This window comes from Cavia porcellus, unplaced genomic scaffold (genome assembly GCF_034190915.1).
Source record: "Cavia porcellus strain 051 isolate PalLab524CR breed Dunkin Hartley unplaced genomic scaffold, mCavPor4.1 scaffold_25, whole genome shotgun sequence".
NCBI lineage: Eukaryota > Metazoa > Chordata > Mammalia > Rodentia > Caviidae > Cavia > Cavia porcellus.
Genome location: NW_026947508.1, coordinates 38,966,941 through 38,993,544, shown reverse-complemented (window position 1 = coordinate 38,993,544; position 26,604 = coordinate 38,966,941).

Below are 26,604 nucleotides of genomic sequence, written 5' to 3'. Positions count from 1 at the left end.
AAGAAGGATAGATTGGAGACTTATAGGTAAATGGATGGAACTTGAGAAAACACTCATTAGTGAAATAAGTGAGACACACATGTTGTAAAAATTGTATTATTTTATTGTGAGAAGCTGAAAAAAAGATATTTATATGTGCACGTATATGTATATAAAAATAGATAAGATACTTATACTACTGATTTCTCTGAGTTCCCTGAAGAAAAAGATTTATGCTGGTATTTTTCAGACATTGAACATAGATATCTTGTGCTCGGGGTGATTGATTTGGGGATGACAACGCGCAAGTTATGTACCATTGTTACTGAATGACATGCTTTGAAATTTTTTCTCTTCTGATTTTTCTTTTTCTCCTTGAAGTAAAATGGATTTGGAAAAAAAAGGTCTATAGAATGCTCTATAGAAAAAGTTCTATACAAATACTACACCATTTTATACGAGACTTCAGCATCTTCAGATTTTGGTACCCAAGAAGATATCCTGGAACCAGTCCCTAAAGATACCATAGGACAACTGTAATCAACAATTTCTTCTATCTGCATACCTTAAATCAAAGCAATCAATGTGAACCACTTTTTAAAGTGAAAACTGTCAGACTTAATAATTAAATCTAACAAATTATTGGATTTTTTTCCTCAACTGATTTCTGGTCTGCACTAGGGAAGAATTTATTCTGACAGTCATAATATTGTCTTGATTTTAGCAGCAGTCAATAGTTCTCTACCAATGATCATAAGGTGTTTACTGGAGGTGATGAAGCTTAATGAGTTAAATATAAGGAATTTAGCAGTTCGGCCCACTCAGCATACTTTCGGTGAGCAGCCTGGAGGGCTGAGAGCAAGAGGACTAAGATTCTCACTTATGAGGTGTTGAAGGGGGCCGATCAGACCTGCAGTCAGAGCCCTTCAGCAACAGCCACATCACCCTGAATGCCGAGCTGTTTGATTTCAGAAGCTAAGCGGTCGACCTGGCCAGTGCTTGGGTGGGATAAAGTCCCGGACGATTGTGTGACAAAGGCTGGCAAGGAGCTGGGACACAGGGAGAGGAAGGAAAGAGCATGGACTAAGCTGGGCCTTGAGAGAAGGCTGTGTTGGACTGCATAGGAAGACCTCATTTTCAGGATTTCCCTGAGAGGACTCAAGAGACAAGCATGGCCAGCTTGTGTGAGGATGACCTCAAGAAATACCTCAGGGGGGCTGGGGATTTAGCTCAGCGGCGTAAGCACCTGCCTTGCAAGCAGGCGGTCGTGAGTTCGATCCTTGGTACCGATAAAAATGAAAAAGACAAAAAAAAAAAAAAAAAAAAAAAGAAAAGGAAAGAAAAAAAAAGAAATACCTCAGGGGAGTAGGAGAGTGAAACAGAGAAAGGAAGAAAGCCAGTAAAATTCTGGCAATGAGAGGACTCCATCCTTTTGGGTAATCTGGGAGGAAATGTGTGGAATGCAACTCAGAACTATGCTACTCACGGGTGAAGAAGCTGGACTATTTCCTTTCAGGTCTCATGCTTCTGTCAGTGCTGGTTTTCCAGGTTCTTAGCCTGTCTTTTACCAGGCAGACACCTCCTGTGACCAGACAAAGCCCTCAGGCCGAGGGATGCAGGTGTTTGAGGAAAAACAATCCACTGTTTTAAGGTGCCTTTGGGCCTAGTCTTAGAGCATACACGTAGGGTGCCAATACTTTCTGTTACAACTCCAATAATTGGACAGATGAATAGCTGTGCACCGGAAGATGAAGAATGTGGCTTTTGGGTTAAGTTAGAGAACAGAAGCTGAGCAGACCAGGCTGCTGTAATGAAAGACATGTTTTAGGGCAGCTGCACCTGGGTTCAAATTTCAGCTCTGTCATTTCCTGAGTGATCTTAAAGGTGACATTAAGTTCAGTTTTCTCACTTCTGAAATGAGAATAACAATACCTACTTCATAGGTCAGTTGTTAAAATTAAATAAAATTGAATTAAATAAAATAGAACTTGAAGGTATATATCTGTGGTAGAGGGCTTCCCTAGCATACCCAAGACTGGGTTTGAGTCCCAGATCCACTGAAAGTTTTAAAGAAGAATTAAATAAAATAGTATCATAATGTTCCTGGCATATAGTAGATGTTCTATACGTATTGACCTAGACTACAAAATATCACAAAATGTTAGCTACAGCATTATATCAGAGGCCACCCAAAAAAGTATACATTTGGCAAAGAAAAATGTGTATAAATATTTTAATATTAAATTTATTGAAATATCATGAGATTAACACAAGTTTTCTTTGGCTTCCACAATCATAAGCATTGCCAGGCATGGTGGTTCATGTCTGTAATCTCTGTAATCCCAGCACTCAGGGGGTTAAGGTAGGAGGATTGCCTCAAATTTGAGGCCAGCGTGGGCTACATAGTGAGTTCAAGGCCTAGTCTGAACTAGGTGAGACCCCGTCTCAAAATCAAATTTCCCCATAAAGATCAACACTGAACCTAACCACTGAAGTTAATTTGGTTCTTGTCTAGTTCAGTTTATGAATTAAACTCACGAAACAAGGTAAACACTGTATATAGCTAAAGAAATAGTTTGGAAGTTTCAGGAAAATGACAGAGTGGTGAATATCAGAGAAAGAACCTCTCCAAGTTTTAGTGTTCAGACCCTGGAATACAGCAACATGAGGAAGAGGAGGAAGGAGGTGGGTCCCACGGCCACAGGAAGGATCTGAACTGAGACTTGAAGCTCAGGGACAGAGATAATTCAGGAATCCAGCAAAATAATAAAACCAGGGACTGCAGCCCTGCTAGGTGGAGAGAAGCAAAGAGGCAGCTGTGCTGCCCTCCCGCATCCTGCTGGACACACCGTCAGCTGTGGAGAAGCAACTAGGAAGCCAAGCAGTTGCCCCCAAGTTCTGGAGGAGGCCCTGTTGGCCAGGGAGAAGCGGCAGGGAAGCTGTGAAGGACTCCTATGCACTGGCATAGGAGCTGGGAAGAACCAGCTGGGAAGAACCAGTAAGGAAGCCATGTAGCCCCCTGTGCACTGGTGGTGGCCCTGCCAGTCAGGGAAAACCATCAAGGAAAACATGCAGCCTCCCATGTGCTGGCAGCCGCCCTGCCGGATGGGGATAACCAGCAAGGAAGCCACTTCTGCTCCCACCCACCCCACTTCCATATTCAGTCAGACACTAAGATGGTAATAACTGAAGCAGGGAAGCAACCTGACATTTGTGTTGTTTGACTGACTGTACAAGCCTTGGGCCAGTAGTCTGAGCAACTATTTAGAGAATAACAATATGCAATATTGTATGTCACTATTGTGGATTTCCTACTGTCCTAACACTGTTTTGTATTGTTTCATTTTACTGTTCTGTTTTATTCCCTTTTAAAAAATAAAATTTCTCTGAAGAATCCTAATACAGTGCTGTTTTGTATATATTCAAATTTGACATAGCCAGGCATAGTGGTATGTGCCTGTAATCCCAGCACTTCAGAGGCTGAGGCAGGAAAATTGCTGGGAGTTTGAGGCCAACCTGGGATACATCGTGAGTTTAAGACCTGACTGAACTACACAGCAAGATCTTGCCTCAGAAGAGAGGAAGGGAGGGAGGGAAGGAGAGACAGACAGACAGAGAGAGAGAGAGAGAGAGAGAGAGAGAGAGAGAGAGAGAGAGAGAGAGAGAGAAACTATATAAATGGTATTATAATATACTTCTGCAATTTTCTCTTTTAATTCAACATTCTAGTTTTGAGATTTATCTATATCGAAGCATGTCTCCAGTTTAACCATTTTATCTACTGGGTAGCATTCCCAATGTAACCAAAATTTTGAACAAGTATGATATTCTTTTTTTTTTATTTTAAAGAGGATAAAATTAAACAGAACAAAACAGATCATAAGGAAACAATTTTAGGAAACACAGATTTCAAAGCAAGACCACTGGAGATCTTCACTGTGTTTCATATTGTCTCTTGTTTTCTTCCAAATAGTTGTTCCCATCTTCACACACAGTGAATACATACTGAACATTATAGTACTAAACTAGTCAGAACAGGATGATGAAGGCTTTTTAGATCTTCAAGACCAGACAATAGGGAAGTCAACGATGGCTGCCATAATGTCTCTCGTTCTCTTCGAAATAGCTGTCCATATCTTTTACGTAGGTTGAAATTAAACATGAGACTACATTAATATCACTCTGAACAGTGAATAATAGTATTGCTAGATTTTATATCATAATGTTACAGAATTAGCACTGGGTATCTTAGTGTCTCTTCTTCTTCAGAGTATCTGTTCATTACACCATGCATTATATAATCTGTTCCTGTAAACTGTTTAGAAATTCTACACATATGCGAATCTCTACATGTATACTTATCTTTTCTGTATTATAGGGAAAAACAGATCAAAACAAGACAACAAAACAAATTCCTAGAAAAATATGAAATGAAAAAGACGTATAAAACCACAATACTAGGTGATCTACAATAGTTACTATGCTGTCTCTTGTTATTTTCAATAGAATTGTCTACATCATCAGGCATAATATCATTGAACATAGCATTACATCACAATTTTAATAAAAACACAACTTTGGAGATATTGTAGGACTTCAAAAGCAGTTAATAATCAAATTGAAATAATCATACTGCATCTTGTCATCTTCAGAGTGGTTGCCTCTACTCTTAGACTTGATACTATCAAGCATACCAAATTTGAATAAAATCGGTCAAGACAAAATAGCAGTCTAACAAACTAGATTCAAATAAGATCAGTCATAGTAAGACAATGTAAGTAAAACGGCTTCAGTTTAAGTTAATAGGAAATTAAGGATAGTTACTTATGTTATGGTTGAGAACTGGTGGTCAACTTAATACCAGCTGGATTACATCAGCATGCACTGAGAAAAGATGCTCCACCTGAGGAGGGTTGCCAGGATAAATAGGTGGAGAAGAAGGAAGGGGTGGAGAGGGATTGAGGCATTAAGGAGGCATTGTGGGTTCTCCTACGGGTTGCTGTCTGAGCTGTTGGTTCTCCTGAAGAAGCTTTGGTCTTCACATCGAGCATTGCTTCCTGGCTCTGGAGGGGAAGACATGTGCTGCCTGGTCTCCAGGATGAGCTCGTCACGCTGCTTCCTGGCATGTACCCGACTGTGCTTGTCATCGGAGGAGCTCGGGGCCTCCGTGTCGCTGAGGACAGCTGTGGTACCTTTCAGGACAGCCCCGCTCTTTGTTGTGAGTGTGACTTCTTGGCTCCAGTGTAGAACCCTCATCCCACTAGCACAGCTCCTTCATCCTGCTGGCATAGACTTTCTGGCTTCCACCGCTGACCCTTGGGTCTTCCTGGCACGAATCCGTAAAAGAGACTGGCGTGAGTCCTTCTTGTGGGCTCTGGACTTCCAGTTGGACTTGTGGAGGCGTTGTCCTGAGCTCTGGGTTTTTTATCTGGACTCATGTGGGACATTGCCATGGGGTTTAGACTCTTGACTAAATAATCTATGTCTTTGGTGTTGCGGATAGATTTCCTGCATTCTCCTGTGTTAACTTCTGGTGACCATTATAAAAATATAAACTCCCTGTCTTGATCTGAATTGTTCTCTGTGTACAACCCCTGACTACAACATTGTAGTATATCCTCCTATTTTTGGAATAGCTGTCTGTGCCCTCAAATCTAGTATGAATAGACAAACTGGAACAGAATAAAATCAAACTAAACAGAGCAATGAGACTAATGTAGCTTTTAAATCCTGATACACTATTAACAATCTTCTCTGCCTCCCTTTTTTAGACAATTCTTCCCCTTTCCCTTTCTCAGGGTGCTTTGTATATTTTGGGTTCCATTAACTTCTTTAGTTTTTAGATTAGGGGGGCAACCTGTTATCTACCTAAGTGGTGCTGAACCTTTTTACCCCTGAGCTTGATCTTTTTTTTTTTTTGCCACCCTTGACATGTAAGATCCTTGAGCTTGATCTTGAGCTGTATTCCTTTACCTACTAAAGCCTCAGTGTTTTCCTTCCTTATAGCCAAGTAGTTTTCCACTGCACAAAAGTGTCATGACTTTCCAACCTATCTGCAGCTGTTGGACAAGTTGTCCCTATTTCTCTCTGGTTCCCTGTCACACAGAGCATTGTTTTCTCATCCTTGAGTTTCGGTTTATTAACCCTCTTTCAGGTTGAGTATATTTCCTATTCAGAGCATCTTGATGGATCCTATCTCCTGATCGACTCTGCCTGTGTTTCTTTTTGTTAGTGTATCAAGGCCATCTATATTAGAGATTATAGCCAATCTTCTATGCCTCATCTCTGTTATTCTATTTTTCTGCTATTATTTGTTCACTTTTCTCCTTCATTCCACTGTCTGCCCTGTTCATTGAGACCTCTCTGCCACTATTGCTGGAATCCTGGTATTTTTTTCTCTCTCTAGAATGTCCTTCAGTATTTTTTGTAGTGTTGGTCACGAACTCCCATAGTTCTTCCTTGTCATGGAAACATCTTGTTTCTCCATTAATTTTGAGAGAGAGTTTTTCAGGGTACATCAATCTGGGTTGGAGGTTATTTTCTTTCAGGGCTTGGACTACTTCACTCCAAGCTCTTCTTGATTTGATAGTTTGTGTTGAGAAGTCTGTCATTTTGATGGATTTTCCTTTATAGGTAATCTGTTTCTTTTCTCTGACTGTTTTTAATATTCTGTTCTTGTGGATTTCTGGGATCTTGATTATTATATGTCTGGATGTAGATCTGTATTGGTATAGTTGGCTGGAGTTTTGTATGCCTCATTTATCTGGATATCATTTCCTTTTTCTATGCTTGGGAAGTTTTCCTTAATTATTTCTGTGAATAGCTTTGTAATTCATTTGTGCTTACTCCTGCTTCTTTGCTCACATTTTTTATTCTTAAGTTATAGCTCCTCTTGTCATTTTGTAGCCTTTATATTGTTACTTCCTGGTTCCTTGTTATTTTTAAGAGATCTTTCCTTTCACAATCACACATTACAAATCTATCTTCAAAATTTGTAAATCTAACTTTAGTTTCTGTCAAGGCATTTAGTCAGCTTTCAGTGGAGTTTTTAATTTCCTGGTAATGTCTTTGGATCTGTTTCATGTATTCTAGATTTTGTTTATATTCTTCATCAAAGGTTTCTCTTCTTTTTCTAGGTTCCTCCATTCTTCCATCTTTGTCTTTTTGAGAGGGGCTTAGTGTTTTTTTTATCTTTTTATATCTTGCCTCACTTGGATTAGAATGTCAGTTTTAAGTTCATCTGTGAGGTCATGAAGGTATTTCTTTATGTCCGCTGATTCTGTGGCTGTTATTGCATGATTGCTGCCCTGGATTTCTTTTGTATTTACCTCTCCTGGATTTATTTTCCCAAGATTGGTGGCTGGAGGCTTTTTCTTATTTCTTTCTCTTGTCATGTTTCTGGCTTCTTTCAGACAGGTGTATGGTGGAGGTCTCTCAGGCCTTCTCCATATTGCTTATGATTTTTCTAAAGTGTGCTGGTGGGGGCTTGCTGCCTTCTCCAGTTTACTGTTATCTGAGGTGCACACAGGGATGATGTGGACTGGCCCCTCTTCTCTGAGCCAGTCAACTGGTGAGTGCCTTCAACATGTTAATCTGTGCTGTGCAGACATCACAGGTTTGAGTGATGGGAAAGGAAACTATCTAAGGGTTACCTTAGACAGTTTTATCCCTGGCTATTGGGTCCTGACCAGGGGTGTGACCCAGCCCAAGCAGATCCCACCAGTCCTCTCTGGGCAGGGGCCACTGACTAACACCACTGTGGTTCCAGGTTCAGGCCTATCCTGCCCAACTCCAATATGTCCTCCAGCCGGCCACACCCACCTTGGGACCCAGTTTTCAGCACTCACCACAAATTAATGCAGCTCTCCACCTTGGCTACACTCTAACTGTGCTGCATCCTTCTGCAAGGGCTATGGACTCACCAACTCCCAGTTTCAGTGGGCTTCAGTACTACTGTGAATCATCTGACTCCAGGGCACACCCAGCATAATGCGGGAGCGGTCCCAGTGAGTGCCTCTGATTCCAGCCTTTCATCCACCTTTTTCCTTCCTTTCTTTCTTTTTCTTTTTCCTCACTTTCTTCCTGGGTTGTGAGAATCCCTCTCCTTGCATCTGGTTTTCTCCATGTTGATGAATTCTAGCATCTGAGTTATTTTTCTGAGAGAGGCTCTCTACCTTGCTACCTATCAAGCCACCATCTTCCTAGCTCCTCTCTATGTTTTTAATTCTTCTGGGAAAATATCCAGAAGGGGAATATCTGGGTCAAATGGGACCTCTAAGTCTAGTTTTTTTTTTTTTTTACTGGTACCAGGGATCGAACTCATGACTACACACTTGCAAGGCAGGTGCTTATGCCGCTGAGCTAAATCCCAGCCCCTAAGTCTAGTTTTTTGAGGAATCTCCACACTGATTTCCACAGTGGTTGTACCAGTCTACTCTTCCACAGTGGGAAGTCATTTTCAATTAGACTTATTTTTGTTTTCCATTGATACTTTAATTTTATTCTGCAGAGAAAAATTTTCCTTTGCTCCTAGATAAAATTTAGGGTTGTCCTGTAATGTTTTCTGATCAAACTTTGTTTTCTTTTTCTACTGGGGATTGAACCCAGGGCCTTTGCACTGACCTATATCACCCCTACCCTTTTTATTTTAATTAATTAACTAATTAATTATTTTATTTTAAAGAGATAAAAGTAAACAAAAATGAAAGCAATAATACAGAGTTTCAGAACAAGATAATAAGAAATTAACAATGGTTAATATATTTTGTATCATTTTCCTCAAAGTGGTTGCTCAGATTATAAAACATAAGCATGTAAATTAATCAATACAAGCACCAACTGATCCCTTTAATGAACTAAAAGAAATTAGTAGTATAATTATGTTAACTATCTTGTGTATATATATTTTTTCTTTTCCAATTCTTCATGTCTTCTTTCTCTCATTCCAGTTGTTTTTCCTTGTGAGCAATTTCTTTTCTTTTCTCAATATTTATTGCAGATTTTGCCTTTCAGTTTATACAATGTTTACACATGCACATTTGATTCATTTCACTTATGAGTACACTTCTGAGTATCCCTTTTTCTCCCTATATTCTGAGTCTCTGTCTCTCCATATCTACCCTTAACTAAAGACCCATATTACATGTGGTAGATTTCTTTCACAGCAGCATTTTCATCCACCTACAGAACTTCTTGAGTTGACAGTGGGATGTTCCCTGAATTCAGCATGGGTCCTGACTAGACCACACTATTTACCAGGGTTACCTTAGACAAGAAATTAAACTGTTTCTTCATCTTCATGAGGAAAAAAAATAAAACAAACATTAAAGTGTATCTCTGTAGTCCCACTGGTATCCAAAAGTCTTTGAAAAAAATAAAAAAAGGATTGTGGCAGACTTCTCAACACATACCCTCAAGGCAAGGCTTGGAGTGAAATATTTCAAGTCATGAAAGAAAACAACTACTTCCAACCCAGATTGATGTGCCCTGCAAAACTGTCTTTCAAAACTGATGGAGCTATAAAATACTTCATGACAAAGAACAGTTGAAGAAATTCATGACCACCAAACCAACCCAACAAAGAATACTGAAGGACATTCAAGAAAGAGAGATAAAAATGATCAGAATTCCAAGAACAACAGAAAGAAACCACTAGACAAGGCAAGCAATTGAACAGAGAGGAAAATTAGGGAACCAACAGTAGGAAAATAACATGACAAAGACAAGCCAATAATTATCAGTTATAACCATCAATGTAAATGACCTCAGTTCACTAATTAAAAGAAACAGACTGGCAAGATGGATCAAGAAACAAGATCCAACAATACACTGTATACAAGAAACTTATTTAACTCAAAAGGAAATTCATGGACTAAAAGTCAAAGGATTGAAAACAATACTCCATGAAACAGGAACACAGGAAAAAATAGGAGTAGCTATTCTCTTTGCAGACAATGTGAACTTCATTTTTTTTCAATGTGAACTTCAAATGAAGAAGATCAAAAAGAGATTAGAAAGGTCACCATGTACTAGTTAGGACAAAATTTTGAGAGGAGGAGATAACAAGCATAAACATGGATGCACCAAACATGGGAACACCCAACTATATAAGACAAGTATTAATAGATATGAAAAATCAAATGAGCAATATTACAGTTGTAACAGGGGACTTTAATACCCCACTGTCACAAATAGATCAAACAGATTTTAAAAATCATCAAAGAAATATCCGAATTGAACCAAACCTGTGAACAAATGGACTTATCAGACATTTACAGAGTGTTCCACTCAACAACATTCAAATACACATTCTTCTCAGCTGGACATGGGACATTCTCTAAAACAGACCATACACTAGCACATAGAACATGCTTAAAGTAAATGCAAGGGAATTGAAATCACCCCATGCATGTTATCTGATCACAGTGCAACAAAATTGGAAATTAATGACAAAAGAAACTGCAAAAACTCCATAAACACATGGAAGTTAAACAACACCCTCCAGAACAACTTATGGGTCACAGAAAAAATTAAGGAAGAAATGAAACAATATTTATAATCGAGTGAAAATGCAAATACAACTTACCAGAACCTGTAGAATGCAATGAAAGCAGTTTTTTTTTTTAATTTTTTGTCTTTTTGAGACAGGGTCTCTATGCAGTTCAGGCTGGCCTTGAACTCACTTTGTAGCCCAGGCTGGTCTCGAACTCGCAATGATCCTCCTGCTTCAGCCTCTTGAGTGCTGGGATTATAGGCATGAGCCACCATGCCCAGCTAATGAAAGCAGTTTTAAGAGGGAAATTTATAGTGGTGAATTCTCATATCAGAAAAACAGAAGGAACAAATAAACAACCTAATGCTGCACCTCAAGCTTCTAGAAAAACAAGAGCAAGTGAAGCCCAAAGCCCATAGATGGGAGGAAATGATAAAGATCAGAGCAGAAATTAATGCAATTGAGATTAAGAAAAAAATACAAATAATTAATGAATCAAAGAGTTGGTTCTTTGAAATAATAAATAAAAACGATAAACTCTTAGAGAACTTTATCAAAAAAAGGAAAGAGAAAACTCAAACTCATTAGGAATGAAAGAGGTGAAATCACCACAGATCCTGTGGAAATTTGAAAGATCATCAATATGTACTTTGAAAATCTTTACTTCACAGGATGGAAGACAGAAGAAATGGACAGATTCCTAGAAACGCATGAATTTCCAAAGCTGAATAAAAGAAATATAAAAATTCTGAATAACCCAATATCTGTCAATGAAATTGAAAATTTAATAAAAACTTACCAACAAAGAAAATCCTAGATCTTGTTGGATTCACTATGAATTCAACCAGAATTTTAGAGATTTGTAACCAATACTCCTCAACCTCTTTAATAAAATTGAAAGGGCAGCAAATACTCTCAACTCATTCCTGAAGGCAAGGATTACCCTGATACTAAAACCAGAGAAAGACCCAACCAAAAAAGAGAACTACAGGTCAATCTCCCTAATGAATATAGATGCAAAAATCCTCAGTAAGATACTGGCAAACAGAGTACATCAAATCATCAAGATTTTACATCATGAATGGTCCCAACATATGCAAATCAATAAACATAATACAGCATATCATCAGAGCCAAAGACAAAAATCACATGATCATCTCAATGGCTGCTGAAAAACTTTCGATAAAGTTCAACATTCATTCGATAAAAACCCTACATAGAATCAGAAGAGATGGTCTTTACCTCAACCTGATAAAAACTATCTATGACAAACCAATAGCCAATATCATACTAAATGAACAAAAACTGAAAGCTTTCATTCTAAAATCAGGAACAAGACAAAGATGTCCACTATCACCACTCTTATTCAATATAGTTCTGGAAATGTTAGCCAGAGCAACTAGACAAGAAAGAGAAATAAAAGGAATAAAGATAGGAAAGGAAGAAGTTAAATTATCACTATTTGAAGATGACATGATACTCTATATAGAAGACCCCAAAAACTCCACCAAAAAACTTCTAGATTTAATAAGCAAATTCAGCAGCCTAGCTAGATACAAAGTCAACATTCAAAAATCAATAACATTTTCTGTACATAAAAAACAAACTCACTGAGAGAGAAATTAGGGAAACCACACCCTTCACAATAGCATCCAAAAAAATGAAATACTTAGGAATCAAATAGCAAAGGAAATAAAAGACATATACATTGAAAATTACAGCACTCTGAAAACAAGAAATCAAAGAGGATGTCAGAAAATGGAAAGATACTCCTTGCTCATGAGTAGGAAGAACCAACATTGTGAAAATGGCCACACTCCCAAAATTGTTATACAGATGTACTGCAATCTTGATCAAAATATCATTAACATACCTCACAGATCTAGAGAAAACATTCCTAAAATTCACTTGGAAACAGAAGAGACCCCCACCCTTTTTAAAAATTATTTTTTATTTTGAAGCAAAAGTCTTGACCAGTCATCCAGACTGGGTTCAACCTCGAGATTGTCCTGCTTCTTCTGATTACTCTCAATGGTCTTTTAAGTGCAAAATACAGTTTTGGTAGGTATTTGAGTCTGACTCTCTGTTATAGGGCTCTGCTGTGAATTCTTTGGAGGTATACTTACTCCAGTGACCCTGTAATAACTGTTTTTTAGAGACATTCTTCTGATGAGTGAAAACATCCCTTTCAGCTGGTCTGCTATTATTCCTATCTTCTTCAGCACCTAGGCACCTGAAGGCTAAAATTCCTCTGGTTTCCTAGGGTCCTCTTTTTTCTCCTCTTTATTTTTCTTTTCTTTCTTTCTTTCTTTCTTTTTTTTTTTTGTTTTCAAATTTTAGCTCAGAACATAATAGGAAGGAAATGAAACCAAGATTTTTCTGTCCTATTCTAAGTAATTTTTTTCCCACAAGAAAGAGACACAGCACCTGCCACACAGGCCAAAGGGAAAATTCCAACAAAGTGTCATTTTTCAATGGGTAATTAACTTCTCAAAGTAAACTATGTAAAACTTAAATCAATCGTTATATTAAAAATACATATTCTTCAGTTAACACCACATGCATGAGATGGAGAGAGAAAATAGTCTTAGCTCACTTAAAACCCTGACCTGTTAATCTCAGTAGTTTTGTTCACAGAGTTCATGCACAGTACTACATTGCCATGGCTCCTTTCTGACAGGATCTACAGTGATCCCACAGCAGCTGTATGCACGTGGCTCACACCTGTGGCCTGGGTCCAGCTCTCAAGGGCCTTTGCTGTTTTAACCTAATCTCAGCTCCTCTCCTCTGCCTGTCTCTGGTGCCTTACACTTTACTTAACCTTCGTGGTGGTGAGAAGTAAAGAATTATAGCCTGATTTTCAGACACTTTTACTAGTTCTGTATGGTGTTTGTGTATCTCACTCTGAAATGTGACTTAAATTGTTCGGTTTTAACATCAGATGTTAGTTAGATTTACCATAATTCATTTATCTAGTCTCGTGCTAATGGACATATAAATTATCTCTGATTTTGTACTGTCATAAATATCACTTCAGGAAATGGTCTTTTATTCACATCTCCTTGTACATATGTACATATATGTAGCAGTGTAACTGCTTAACCAGAAAGTGTTTTACATTCATCTTTAAAAGATAATTTTAAAACTTGTCCTAACAGTTTATGAGTTTTGATTCTGCAGCAGTACATAAGAGTTCCAATTTTTTCCACATTTTCTCCAGAACTTGTAATTGCTAGATTTTAAAATTTTAGCCAATTTGTTGGTATAGGTTAGCACAATTCACTGTTGTTTTTTTCAATTTTATTTTATTTTGAAAGTGGTAAAATACACAGAACAAGACAGAATAAAGCCAACTAAGATCGTACAGTGAAATTGGTACAGAACTTCACAGCAGGTTACCAGGATAACAGTAATAGGTATCACAGTATATTTCATTATCTTTACAATAGTTGTTCTTTCAATCATGTATATCAAAATAAAATGAAATACAGAACATTATAGATCTTATCAAAACAGAATATTGAATAGAGCAGTACCACTAATCAGAATAGAGTAAAACCGTAATAAAAATATTTGTCTTCAAACAGATGGTAGAAGGAAATCCCCTTATTTGCTATGGTCAACCTCCCGGGAGATGCTCAGATTTCTGGTTCCCATTTGCTACTGGGGGACAGGAGAAGAGGGTATGGGAAGTGGGATGTTTGACTCTAGGCCGTGCACCAGTAGGTTCACTATTGCTTAGCAGGGAGGCAGGCTGGTTGCCTGGTTTCCCAGCTTCATAAGTTCCAACATGGTGTGGATCTCAGAAGACACTGGTGGTTCTCCCCCTGGAGGGGCCGAAGTCTGCCACACCGCAGCCTCCCACCAGGAAAGGGAGCTGCCCGTTTGGCTTCCCAGGGTCCCAAGTTCGAACATGGCATGGATCTCAGGAAAGGAGACACTGGTGGTTCTCCCCCTGGAAGGGCTGCAGTCTGCCACACCGCCGCCGCTTACCAGGGAGGCGAGTTTCTTGCTTAGGATGCTGGGAACAACATCCTAAGTACAAGCATGGTGCGGATTTCAGGAGCTGCTGGTGGTTCTCCCCCTGGAAGGGCCACAGTCTGCCACACCACTGCCACTTACCAGGGAGGCAAGCTGCTTGCTTGGTTTCACAGCATCCTAAATTCCAACATGGCGTGGATCTCAGGAGCTGCTGATGGTTCTCCCCCTGGAAAGGCCACACTGTTGTTTTAATTTGCATTAAATTTGTAATTTTAAGATTTATTAATCTTTTAGAATTTAAGTAGTCTTTTTCTATTTTAAACAAAACTTACCCTATCCTAAGTTCAAAAAGTACTGCTATATTTCCTTCTAAAACATTTATGTATTTTTTGATATTAAATCTCTTCTTTTTCTTTCTCTCATTTTACAATCGTGTCTTTCTGTGTTGCTTAGACTGGTCTGGAACTCCTAAGTTCAAGCAATCTTCCCACCTCAGCCTTTCAAATGGCTTGGACTACAGAAGTGTGGTATCACCATTCATATCCTAACCTGGGTTTCTGTTCAAATCTTTGGCCTGTGATTGATTTTTTTATAAATATTGTGAGAGAGGGTTCTTTTTATCTCCATAGAGGTAACTAATTACCAAAAATCATTTATTGAATAATTCATCATTTTCTTTACCTTGTAACATGTCAGGTTTTCCTTTCAGTTTAGATGTTTCTGTACTTTCAGAATTGAATCTAGAGGAGACTGAGAGTTAAACGCTCAGAAAATTAGAAGCTGGATATGAAAGGGAGACTAGGAAGGGAGGAGGTGATGTAAGACTAAGTATATAGAAGAAAGTCCAGCAATTAGGAAGGGAAGGAGAAAGTTTGACATTGCAAAGTGCCTGGCATCTAAGATGAGTATCTGGCAAGGAAGGGCAGGTGACGAATCAATTACAAGAGATTCAGCCTGCCATTGTCTGGGCTTGGAAGTAAGTTGATGAGGTCTGGATTTAATAAACATTAAAATTCTAGGAACACTTAAGGACTGCTGAGGGAGGCCGGGAGTGATTATCATAGGAGTAGATATCTAAGGCTAGACTAGACCCCCATCTATTATGGATGGTTTGAGACTAACGCATCCATCCTGCTACCACAGAGAGAACTTAATGACCCCACAGGTTTTCAGTCCAAACTTCTGAAAGGCAGAGGGAGCGTGAAATGGTGCTTTGATTTTGCTGTTTCATCAGAGACTTCTAGCTATTAATTCAGACACAAATGACAATATTTTCTTTAAACAAAAGATTAAATTGCTGGTCTTTTCATGAGCATTGCTATTCATTTACATACTCCTATACACTTTTAAAAGAAAACAGGAGAATATATTTTAGGGTAAGTGTTTTTGTGTGTATATGGTACTAGGGATTAAAACCAAGGCTGTTATATTGAGCTGTATTACACCTTGTTTAAAAGTTTTCTACCTTGAGGGCTGGAGATTTAGCTCAGTGGCTTAAGCACTTCCCTGGTAAATGCAAGGTCAAGAGTCTCATCCCCAGTACAAAAAAAAAAAAAAAAATTCTATCTTGAGATAGGGTTTTGTTTTGCTCAAACTGAGCTTAAACTGGCAACCTTCCTGCTTCAGCCTCCCAAAGTGCTGGGATTACAGGTATGTGCAACCACATCCAGCTCAAGGTAAGAAGGGTTTCTGAAATAGGACACAAGAAGCACAAAACATGGAAAAAGTTACATATTTTACATTAAAATTATGTATGTACAGTAGCAAAACCCCCCTCAAAAACAACCTCCCCCAAACCCCCCCCCAAAAAAAACAAAACAAAAATCTCCAAAAAACAAAACCCAAATAACCTGATGTTAAGTAGGCAGTAAATAGACATTTCTCAAAAGGGGACATACAAATAGCCAGCAAGTACGTGGAAAAATGGTCAACATCACTAACCACCTTGGAAATGCAAATCAAAACCACCTCCCTCAGTAATATATCAATGACCACACCAGAGTAAGAATGGCTATTATGAAAAAACTAAGGGTAGCAAGTGCTAGAGAAAAAGGAACATTTGCATACTATTTGTGGAAATGGAAATTAGTAAGCCATTATGGAGAATTTCAAAAAATTAAAAATTGAGCTACCATACAATTCAGCAACACCATTTCTGGTTATATACCCAAAGGGAGTGAAATCAGAGACAAATGAACTCCCCTGTTCACTCTAGCACTATTCACAACAGCCAAGAAATGGAGAAATGGAGAGATGGGGCTATAGCTCAGCAGCACAGCACAAGGTCCTGAGTTTGAGTCCCAGTACAAAAAAGAAAAAGAAAAGAAAAATAAATGGAAACAAACAAGTGTGCACTAGATGACAAATGGAAAAAGAAACAATGATCTGTACACACAATGGGATACTGTTCAGCTGTAAAGAGAATAAAATCCTGTCATTTGTGTCCACATAGGTGGAACTAGAGATCGTTGTGTTTGGTGAGATACAGAAGGACAAGGACTGCATGGTCTCTCCCTTGTGGGTGAACTCTAACAATGCTGATCTCATAAAGGTTGAGAGTAAGGTTCTGGTGACCAGAGGCTGGGGAGGAGAAGTGGCAGGGATGGAGAGCATTGATCCATGGAACCTGAGTTACAGTCAGAAAGGAGCAAGAGGCTCCAGTGTGCCATGGAATAGAGGAGTGATTACAGTAATCATATATTGCACATTTCAGAAAGCTAGAAGAAAGGGTTTTAAAAATTATTACCATACAGAAATAATAAATGTTTGAATAGATAAATATGATTAATGTGCCTTAAACATTACATAAAATATACATTTTTGGAAACATAACATAGTACTTCATGAGCAAATTTGCCCTTCTCATGACCTGGTGCAAGCCATGTGGGTCCCAGGAGAAGAATAAGCTGAATCTGCCCTTCCATGAGTCAGCAGAGACCATGTTGGGCCTAGGAAGAGTAACAAGAAAAACAAAAAGCCAATCCACCCTTCCTGTGACCTGGTGTAAGCCCTGTGGGTTCTGGGAGGAGAACAAGCTAAATCTGCCCTTCCTGCGAGGGCAGGTGGAAGCCATGGTGGGCCTAGGAGGAGTAACAAGAAAAGCAAAAAGCCAATCACCCGTCTCATGAGCCAACTGACATGCAGGCTGGGAGACAAGAATCCCTGTGGTAAGCAACTGGCTGATTCAGAGGACAGGCTGAGTTGATAGTATTTGAGGTACCAAAACAACTTAATGCTTCTAGTATTTTATTGATTTTGCAGGCCTAAAGTAGTAGTCTGAGCATCTATTAAGAGAATAACAATACGCAACATAAAAAATATGGGGAATTTCTTTCTGTCTGGTTTTTGAAATCAAATATTGTTCTCACTGTTTTGTTTTGTCCCATTTTATTGTTTTGTTATATTCAATGTTCCATTTTGATTGGTTTTATTCTGTTTAGTTTTGTTTGATTTTATTATATCTGATAATATAGATAGCTATTTTGAAGAAAGCGAGAGACATTATGGTAGCCATTGTTATTTCCTATTATCTTGTTTTGAAGTTCTGTTTAGATTTCATTGTTCTGTTCTGATTATCTTTATTCTGTTTTGTTTTGTTTGATTTATTCTCTTTAAAATAAAAATAACAAAACATAGTATTTCACAAATAAGTATAATTTTTATATTTTTACCTATCAGTTAAAAACATTTTTTTAAAGAAAATGTTATAGTACTGGGGGTTTATCTCAGCAGCATAAGTGCCTGTTTGGCAAACACGAGGTTGTAAGTTTAATTCCTGTACCAAAAAAAGAAAGAAAGAAAATGTTATAAACATTGCAATGGCATTAGAGACAAAGTGAAAAGCTAAGCAACAGATCAGGAGAAATTATCTGTGACCCAGATGTTCAGCAAATGATATGGATTTAGAACACAATGAAGAAATTGTAATCTATACACAGATGTGACTATATTAGTTTCCTTGGCCTCCTATGACAAATTGCTACAAAATGATGGCTTAAAATGATGGAAACTTATTCTATCAAATTTCTGGTGGTTTGAAATCCAAAATCAAAATGTCAGCAGAGCTGAGTATGATGGTACATTCCAGCACTCAGGAAGCTGAGATAGGAGAATCACTTTGAGTTTCAAGACCGTCCTGAGCTACATAGCAAGACTCTGTCTAGAAGAAAATAAACAACAACAAAAAATCAGCAGAACTCTAAGGAACAGACAGTCTCTTCTAGCTGCTTGCAGTTGCTATGTAATGTAGGTGTTTTTTGGCTTTACTCCATAGTTGCATTACTCCAATCTCCACCTGGGTACGCATGACTTTTTTTCTTGAGTATTCACATGGGCTTCTTAGAGGTATGCCAATAAAATTTTGAACCCTCTCTGATTTAGAAAGACTTCATCTTAACTTGATTCCATCAGCACTAACCTTATTTCCAAGTAAGGCCATATTCTGAGGTTTCAGTGGATATGGACTTTTGAGAGATACTTTTTGACACCTTATAATTTTCTTTGTGACCCTTCAATTTATATACATTTCATGTGCAAAATACATTCATCCCATCCCAAAGTTCCTTAACTCGTTCCAGCATTAGCTCTCATCAATTTCATTATTTAAATCAGATATAGATGAGACTCTTTGTGTGGCCTATATTAAAGCAGCATTCTTCTCCATTTGTAGACTGTAAAACATGAAACAAGTTGTCTGCCTCCAACTGTGATGTTGGGACACACATAAGATAGATCTTCCCACTCTGATAGGGAAAAAATAAAGGGGTCATTATTCTCAAGTTAAATTGATACCTAGTAGGACAAATCCCACTAGGTCTCAACGACTGAGGCAAATTCTCTGTTGCTTGATTAGCCCTCTGTGCCCAGCAAGGTCCTTTGGTTAGTACCTCTGTGTCTCTTGTTCTGCCCTCAGAGTTATTCTTCTTTTCTATTGAATAATTTCACAGATGTGTAGCTGAGCAATCTCATTTTCCCCTGTCGTCTAACAGTCTTTTCTCCTTTCATTCTGGCTCTATTCCTTTCAAGCTGTCAGTGTTTCTGCTGATATTAATATGCTCAGAAACCTTGCTGATCTTTGTGGCTGCCACTAGGAGTACACGTTTACCCAAGTGGTTCTTCATAGATCTTCCCTAAGTAACGTCATCTGAGTTCCAGGATTCTACAGAGATGGTTGATCAGATCCATAAGTCACATATCTAATCTTTTTAACAAAAGCTTGTGCAGCTCCACAAAAGTATATTCTTTGACTTGGTTGACAGATTTTCAAATTATTTAGTGCTGCTCCTTTTTGCTTAACAATTCCTTCCTCAATTAATTTTTTCTTCTCACACTTTAAGCAGCAAGAATAAACTAGGCCACATCTTCCACATTTTTCTTAGAAATTTCTTGAGCTAAATATCCAACTTCAATATTTACAATTTCTGGTTTATGTCTAATAATAATACATAGTTCAGCTAAGTTCTTTGTCATGTTATAATATGATAAGCTGCTCTTCCATGTCTAATGTTTCTCACTTCTATCTGAGACTTCACCAAAAATATCCTAGCACCCATATTTCCAAAAATAGCCTTTATGGAAATCTAAGATATTTCTATCATGTGCCTCAATATTCTTCCATCTTTCATTAATTGCCCCTTTTCAAAGCTAATTCCATAATTTTAGGTATTTGTTATAGTAGTGCCCACTTCCTGATACCAAAATCTGTATCAGTCACATTGTCTAGAAACACAGAAAGAAAATAGGTAGATAGGTAGATGAATAGATACATAGATAGATAATACTAAGACAATTTCTTGTTTTCTGAGATATCCTAGGTTTTGAGCTTATAACTTTTCAATTTATTAAAGGTAGTATCCCTTACTTAAAGTCACTTGATTGAGCCAGACATGGTGGTGCATGCCTGGAATTCCAGCACAATGGGAGGCTGAGGCAAAAGAATCATAAAAGCCTGGATAACTTAGTGATTTAGTGAGAACTTCTCTCAAAATCAAATAAAACAAATAAAATAAAATAAAAAGGCTAGGGATATCTAGTGTAAAAGCTCTATTCAACAAACAAGCAAGCAAAATAGTCAAGCAGTTATTTGTAGATTGTGCTTGCTTATTTGTTGAATAGAGCTTTTATGCTAGATATCCCTAACCTTTTTTATTTCTCCCTGGACGATGTAGTTGATTCAGCAACGGGCAGGTAGCCCAACCAGAGTCTGATTGTTTGGGATTCTGAGAAGAAACTCTGTCTCTTAGTTCTGGAGAAGTCCCAAAGAGACCCTCTCTCTTCTGAAGAGAAGTGAGATGGTGGGATATATATGTATCTGTGTGTATATGTATATATATATATAGTGAGAGAGAGAGACAGAGAGAGGCAGAGAGACAGAGAGACAAGGAGACAGAGACAGAGACAAAGAGACAAAGAGACAGAGAGAGAAAGAGAGAGAGAGAGAGCAAAATAAAAGACAGATAATAGGGAGATAGATCTTTTGCAAAAGGGAAGTTGTGATAGCTCACTGATTGTGTCAGCTTGAGTAAGAAATGCCCAGCTAAGTTGATTCAGTATAGTTCTGAAAGAACCACCCTAGGGAAGATTGTCGCCAGAATGGAATAAAAGGGAAATGAAGAAGGAAGGCTGCTTCTTCTGTTTCTTGTTGGAGCTCCAGGCTTCTCCTTCACCTTGGATGTCACCTTTAGCCTTCTGGTGCAGTCCCTTCAGCTTTCATTGCAGACCGTTAAGCTCTTGGTACAGACTTACACGGGACACTATCTTGAGCTTCATCTGAATCCTTCAGATCTCTAGTGTGCAGACAGCCTTTTCGCACTCTTCCATACCTGACTGTGGGTAGCCACTCTAAGCCAGTCTTGTAAATTCTACATATTTGTGTATCCTACCTTAAGTCTGTTCCACTAGGAAGCACTGATTGATAGAGAAAGGGACAAAAGATGGGGAGTTGGTAAAAAAGTATTAAGGTGCGTTTTGTACATTACCAACTCCCTTTGATGAATGTAATCATCGTTAGAGTATGGTCTCTCTAATTGCACCCATTTACCTATAACTATTATACATATACATATATCTTAACTATCATATATATTAACTGTTATATATATACACACACATCCACACAAATATTTCTTCAGCTTCTCACACTAGGGAGACAATATGATGTTTATGCATTATGCATTTAAGTATGATTTATTTCACTTATGAGTATGGTCTCTAATTGCATCATTTACCTGTGACTATCATACATGTACATATATCTTAATTATCATATATTTTAACTATCATATATAAACTATCATATATACATACACACATTCACACACATGTATTATTTCTTTCAGCTTCTCACACTAGGGAGACAATATGATGTTTATGCGTTATGCATATAAGTATGATTTATTTCACTTATGACTATGGTCTCAATTGCATCCATTTACCTATAAACGTCTCAAGTTTATCCTTCATTATGGCTGAGTAGTACTCCATTGTATGAAAAGACCACATCTTTTTTATCCATTCTTTGGTTGATGGACATTTAGGTTGTTTCCAAGATATAGCCATTACAAATTGTGCTGCTACTAACATGGGTGCACATATATAGCTGTGAGATGATGTTTTTAATTTTTTTGGGATGACACCCAGAAGGGGAATAGCTGGGTTAAATGGGACCTCCAATTCTAGTTTTTTAGGAATGTCCACACTGATTTCCAGAGTGGTTGTACCAGTCTACACTCTCACCAACAGTGGAGAAGAGCTCCTACTCTACAGCCCCTCCAGTATTCGTTGTTGCTTGATTTCTTGATAGTAGTCATTCTTTCCAGGGTGAGGTGGAATCTTAGTGTTGTTTTAATTTGCATTTCTCGAATGACTGGTGACTATTTGATTTCTTGATGATGGTCATTCTTTCTGGTATAAGATGAAATCTCAGTGTCATTGTAATTTGCACCTCTCTAAAAGGTCAGATATGTTGAATACTTCATCATATATTTATTGATTGTACTTCTAAGAAGTGTCTACTCACTTCAGTTGCTGATTTATTGACTGGGTTGTTTATTTTGGGGATCTATTTTTTTTAGTTCTTTATATATTCTAGACACTCATCCTCTGTCTGAGGAATAGGTAGCAAAAAATGTTTCCCATTCTGTAGTTGTGTCCTCATTCTGTTGATTGTTTCCCTTGCTGTGCAGAAACATTTTTCATTTTATCTCATCCCATTTGTCAATTTCTGGTATTATTTCTAGTATAACTGAAGTTCTGTTCAAAAAGTCCTACCTTCTGGGCATGGTGGTACATGCCTGTAATCTCAGTATTCTGGAGGCTGAGGCAGGAGGATCGTTGTGAATTTGAGGCCAGCCTGGGCTACAAAATGAGTTCAAGACCAACCTGAACTGTATAGTGAAACAAAAAAAGTCCTACCTGTGCCTATGTCTTCAAGAGTTTTACTCATTTTTTTTTTTGTCTTTTTTCCTTTTTATCGGTACCGGGGATCAAACTCACGACTGCCTGTTTGCAAGGCAGGCGCTTATGCTGCTGAGCTAAATCCCCAGCCCTGAGTTTTACTGATTTTATTGCCTAGAGTATTGGGTTCTTTTAATATTTAGGTCTCAGATCCATTTTGATTTTATTTTAGTACACAGAGAAAGACTTGAACCTAGACTCGATGTTCTGCTTATGTGTAGCCAGTTTCCCTGGCACTATTGTTAAACAGGCTGTCTTCCCTCCAGTGTATGTTTTTTGACTCTTTTTCAAATATCAGATTGCTAAATATGCCTAGAATTGTTTCTGCCTTCTCATTTCTCTTCCACTGATCAACATTTCTGTTTTTGTGCCAATGTTGTGATGTTTTTATGACTGTAGCTTTGTCACTTAACCTAAAATCTGGAATTGAGATGCTTCCTGCTTTGCTTTTAATGTTTAGGATTGATTTTGCTATTTTGGATCTCTTCTGGTTCCATATGCATTTTAGAACTGTTTTCTCTAGTTCTGTGAGGAATGCTGTTGGTATTTTGACTGAGATTGCATTAAATATTAGCTTTGGAAATATAGCTACTTTGACAATATTGATTCTGCCTATCCAGGAATGGAAACTAGCTTTCCATTTCAGTTGCCCTTTTTGATATCCTTTTTTTTTAAGAGTACTATGGTTTTAATTATAGAGGTCTTTCATTTCCTTCATTAGGTTACTTCCTCAGTATTTAAGTTTCCCTGAAGCTGTTGTGAATGGTATTGTTTTCTTAATTTCTTTCAGTAGATTTATTAGTGGTGTCCAGGAGCACTCAGTATTGATTTTTGTGTGTTGATTTTGTATCCCGAAGCTTGTTATTTCAGTTTTCACTTTGTGTATGGATCCTGGCCAAAGTGTCTTTTGCTGCCTGAGGAGCAGAGCTGTTTACTTCCCTAAGTGCTGTGTCCTGCTCATTTCACGGCTGCTGAGCACTCTGAGGCTACCTCCTTGAGCTTCACCCAATATGCTTTGACTCCAGCACCAAAGCTTTTGTTGTATCTCTATGCATCAATATTTATGTTTAAAATTCTTAAGTATTTAGGATCTATAAGAAAATCACACTATAGGAACCTATACTTTAAACTAAAATCTGACTGAAGTAGTAAACAGTCTTTACTCTAGAGAGAGCTGAAAAAAGTGAGCCTTCCAAGATGTTTACAGAAGTTTCATGTTTTAAACAATCTAATTACATTGTTTAGCTTGTGTCAGCTGCCTTCCATAGCACCCAGATTTCTCCTCTCAAAATAGCACATAGAGATACTTCACACTTATTCAGGTATTCAAAAAGTGTTTTTTATTTCTTTGTTTGTTTGCTTTGGTTTTTGGAGATAGAGTTTCACTATATAGTCCAGGTGTGCATCACCATGCCTGGCAAGAAGAGTTTTTTGCAGCCAGCTGAGTATGAACTGAAACTTCCACAAACTGTGAGCTAAATAAACCTTTTCTTCCTTAACTTTGGGCATCAGCAATGAGAGAAAAGTAACCAACAGAATTTGGTACTAGACAAATTCTGTTGTTGCTGTGACTATATCTGGTCATGTGGTTCAAGAGCCTTTGGGAATGGCTTGTGAAAAGATTCTGTAAAATTTCAGAGATATCACCTGAAAGAATAGTGCTGGAATGTCTTAGGATATTCTGTATGGGAGATTCTGGTCAGAGCTCAGAAGACAAGAAAGCTGATAGAAATTCTGCCAGTAAAGACTAGACTCAGGAAGTTTCTTCTGGGAAGAAGAACTGAATTGGCTGTTGGAATTCAGTTGATGTATATTTTAGCTTGGCAGAAAGTTTGGTTGCATTTTCTCATGTTCACAGACTGCCTGAGGCTCATGTTAAGGGTGGTAAACTAGTTAATCAGGCAGAAGAAACTTCAAGGCAGTTAAATGTTGAGGTGGCAAAATGGCTATTGTTGGAGGCTTTTAGCCAGATTTATGTTTAGAACTAAGAGTAAAGAGCCTGGCAGGATGATTCAAAATGTTGTGAGTTTAATCAGAAAGGAAGCTCTAGTAAAGCTATGGACTGCAAAGATAGAGCTGAGGAGATCTCAATTGCTGAAAAGAAGCAGAATAGAAAAGATGGCCTGAAGACATCACAGGAAGCAACAAGTCTGCACTCTTTGCTGTCTCAAAATTGCAAAAGTGAAAGGCTTTACTTTTAAGACAAAGCTGCAGAGCACCATGTTCCAGAAAGGTGGCAGTGTTTGCACCAGGTTGTAGAATGATGATGGCCTAGAGAATTTGTTCTTGTGAATTGGATTCAGAGTGCCGTTATTCAGGTCCTTGACCGTTATAGCCAACAGAGAGGGAAGTCTGGTGATTGCTCCAACTGGTAGCAGGCCTTGACATTATTAATGTGGCACTAGTTTTAAGTACATGCAGAATTCAAGAGTTTGAGGTTAAAAAGGCTTCCACCCAGATTTCAGAAGACCTGGGAGCCCAGGGATGGGCAATGTATAGGTGAAGCCAAAGGTTCAAACCACAAAAGTTTCAAGAAGCCAGGAATGTGGATCATTTGAGAGAACCTGCGAGGAGAAAGCAAACGGGGCCCAAGAGAGAAGCCATGGGAGCTACAACTACCAGAACTGCCATAGGGGTGGAATCATGCAAACCCTTTGGAGCTCACAACTTGCCACAGATTGCTTTGGATATTTCACATGTAACTACAAGGCTTAATGTTTGCCTTCCTGGATTTTGTACTTGCTTTGGCACCACTCCTTTGTATCCCCTTGTTTGTAATTTTTGGGTTAGTAATATTTATCTTATGCCATTGAGTGTTGGAAGTATTTAACTTTTCATTTGTACAGGGGCTCACAGCTAAGAGTTTGCCTTAGATCTTGGAAAAAACTTGGGATTTGAACTTTTCAACAATGATGAAACTCTTAGGATTTAAGCAACTCTTGGAGACGAACTAAATGTCTTTTGCATAAAGGATGCACATGAGTCTTTGGGGAACCAGGAGTGAAATGAGTTTCTGGAAAACTATATTTTCATTAAACCAAACTCTTCCATGTTAAAAAAAAAAAGAGTTAGATAGCTGTCATTGTGTATTTATTTCTGTGTCTTGTATTCTGTTCCCTTGGTCTACCTCTCTGTTTTTATGCCCATGCCATAATGGGCGTATGTTACCATGGTTGTGTGGTTCATTTTGCCATCAGGTGTTGTGACACCTTCACCACAACTCTTTCTGCTCAGAACTGCTTGGCCTATTCTGGGTCTTTTGTGTGTCCATATGAATATCAGAATTGTCTTTTCTAGTTCTTTGAAAAATGTCACTGGTATTTTGATCGGGGTTGCATTGAATCTGTAGATTATTTTGATAATATGTCCAGGTGACTGTGGGACATGGTCCAAAGAGTTTCGAAGTCACTGCTTTATATATAATTACTTATTTTATATATAGTTTAGGAGAATTTTTTTTTTGAGGATCTCACTCTTTAGTGCATGCTGCAGCCCATTCTGGCCTTGAACTCACAGTGATCCTCCTGCCTTTGCCTCCTGAAGACTGGGATTATAGGTGTGTGCTACTATGGTCTATGAAGTAATTTTAGATATTACATTTTTATTACATGGCCCCATGTCCAGTGTGTGTTCCTCTAAAGTTTATCAAGTGCTTATTTTAAACCTGAGGCTAGGAAGTACTCTGAGGGAAACTTGCA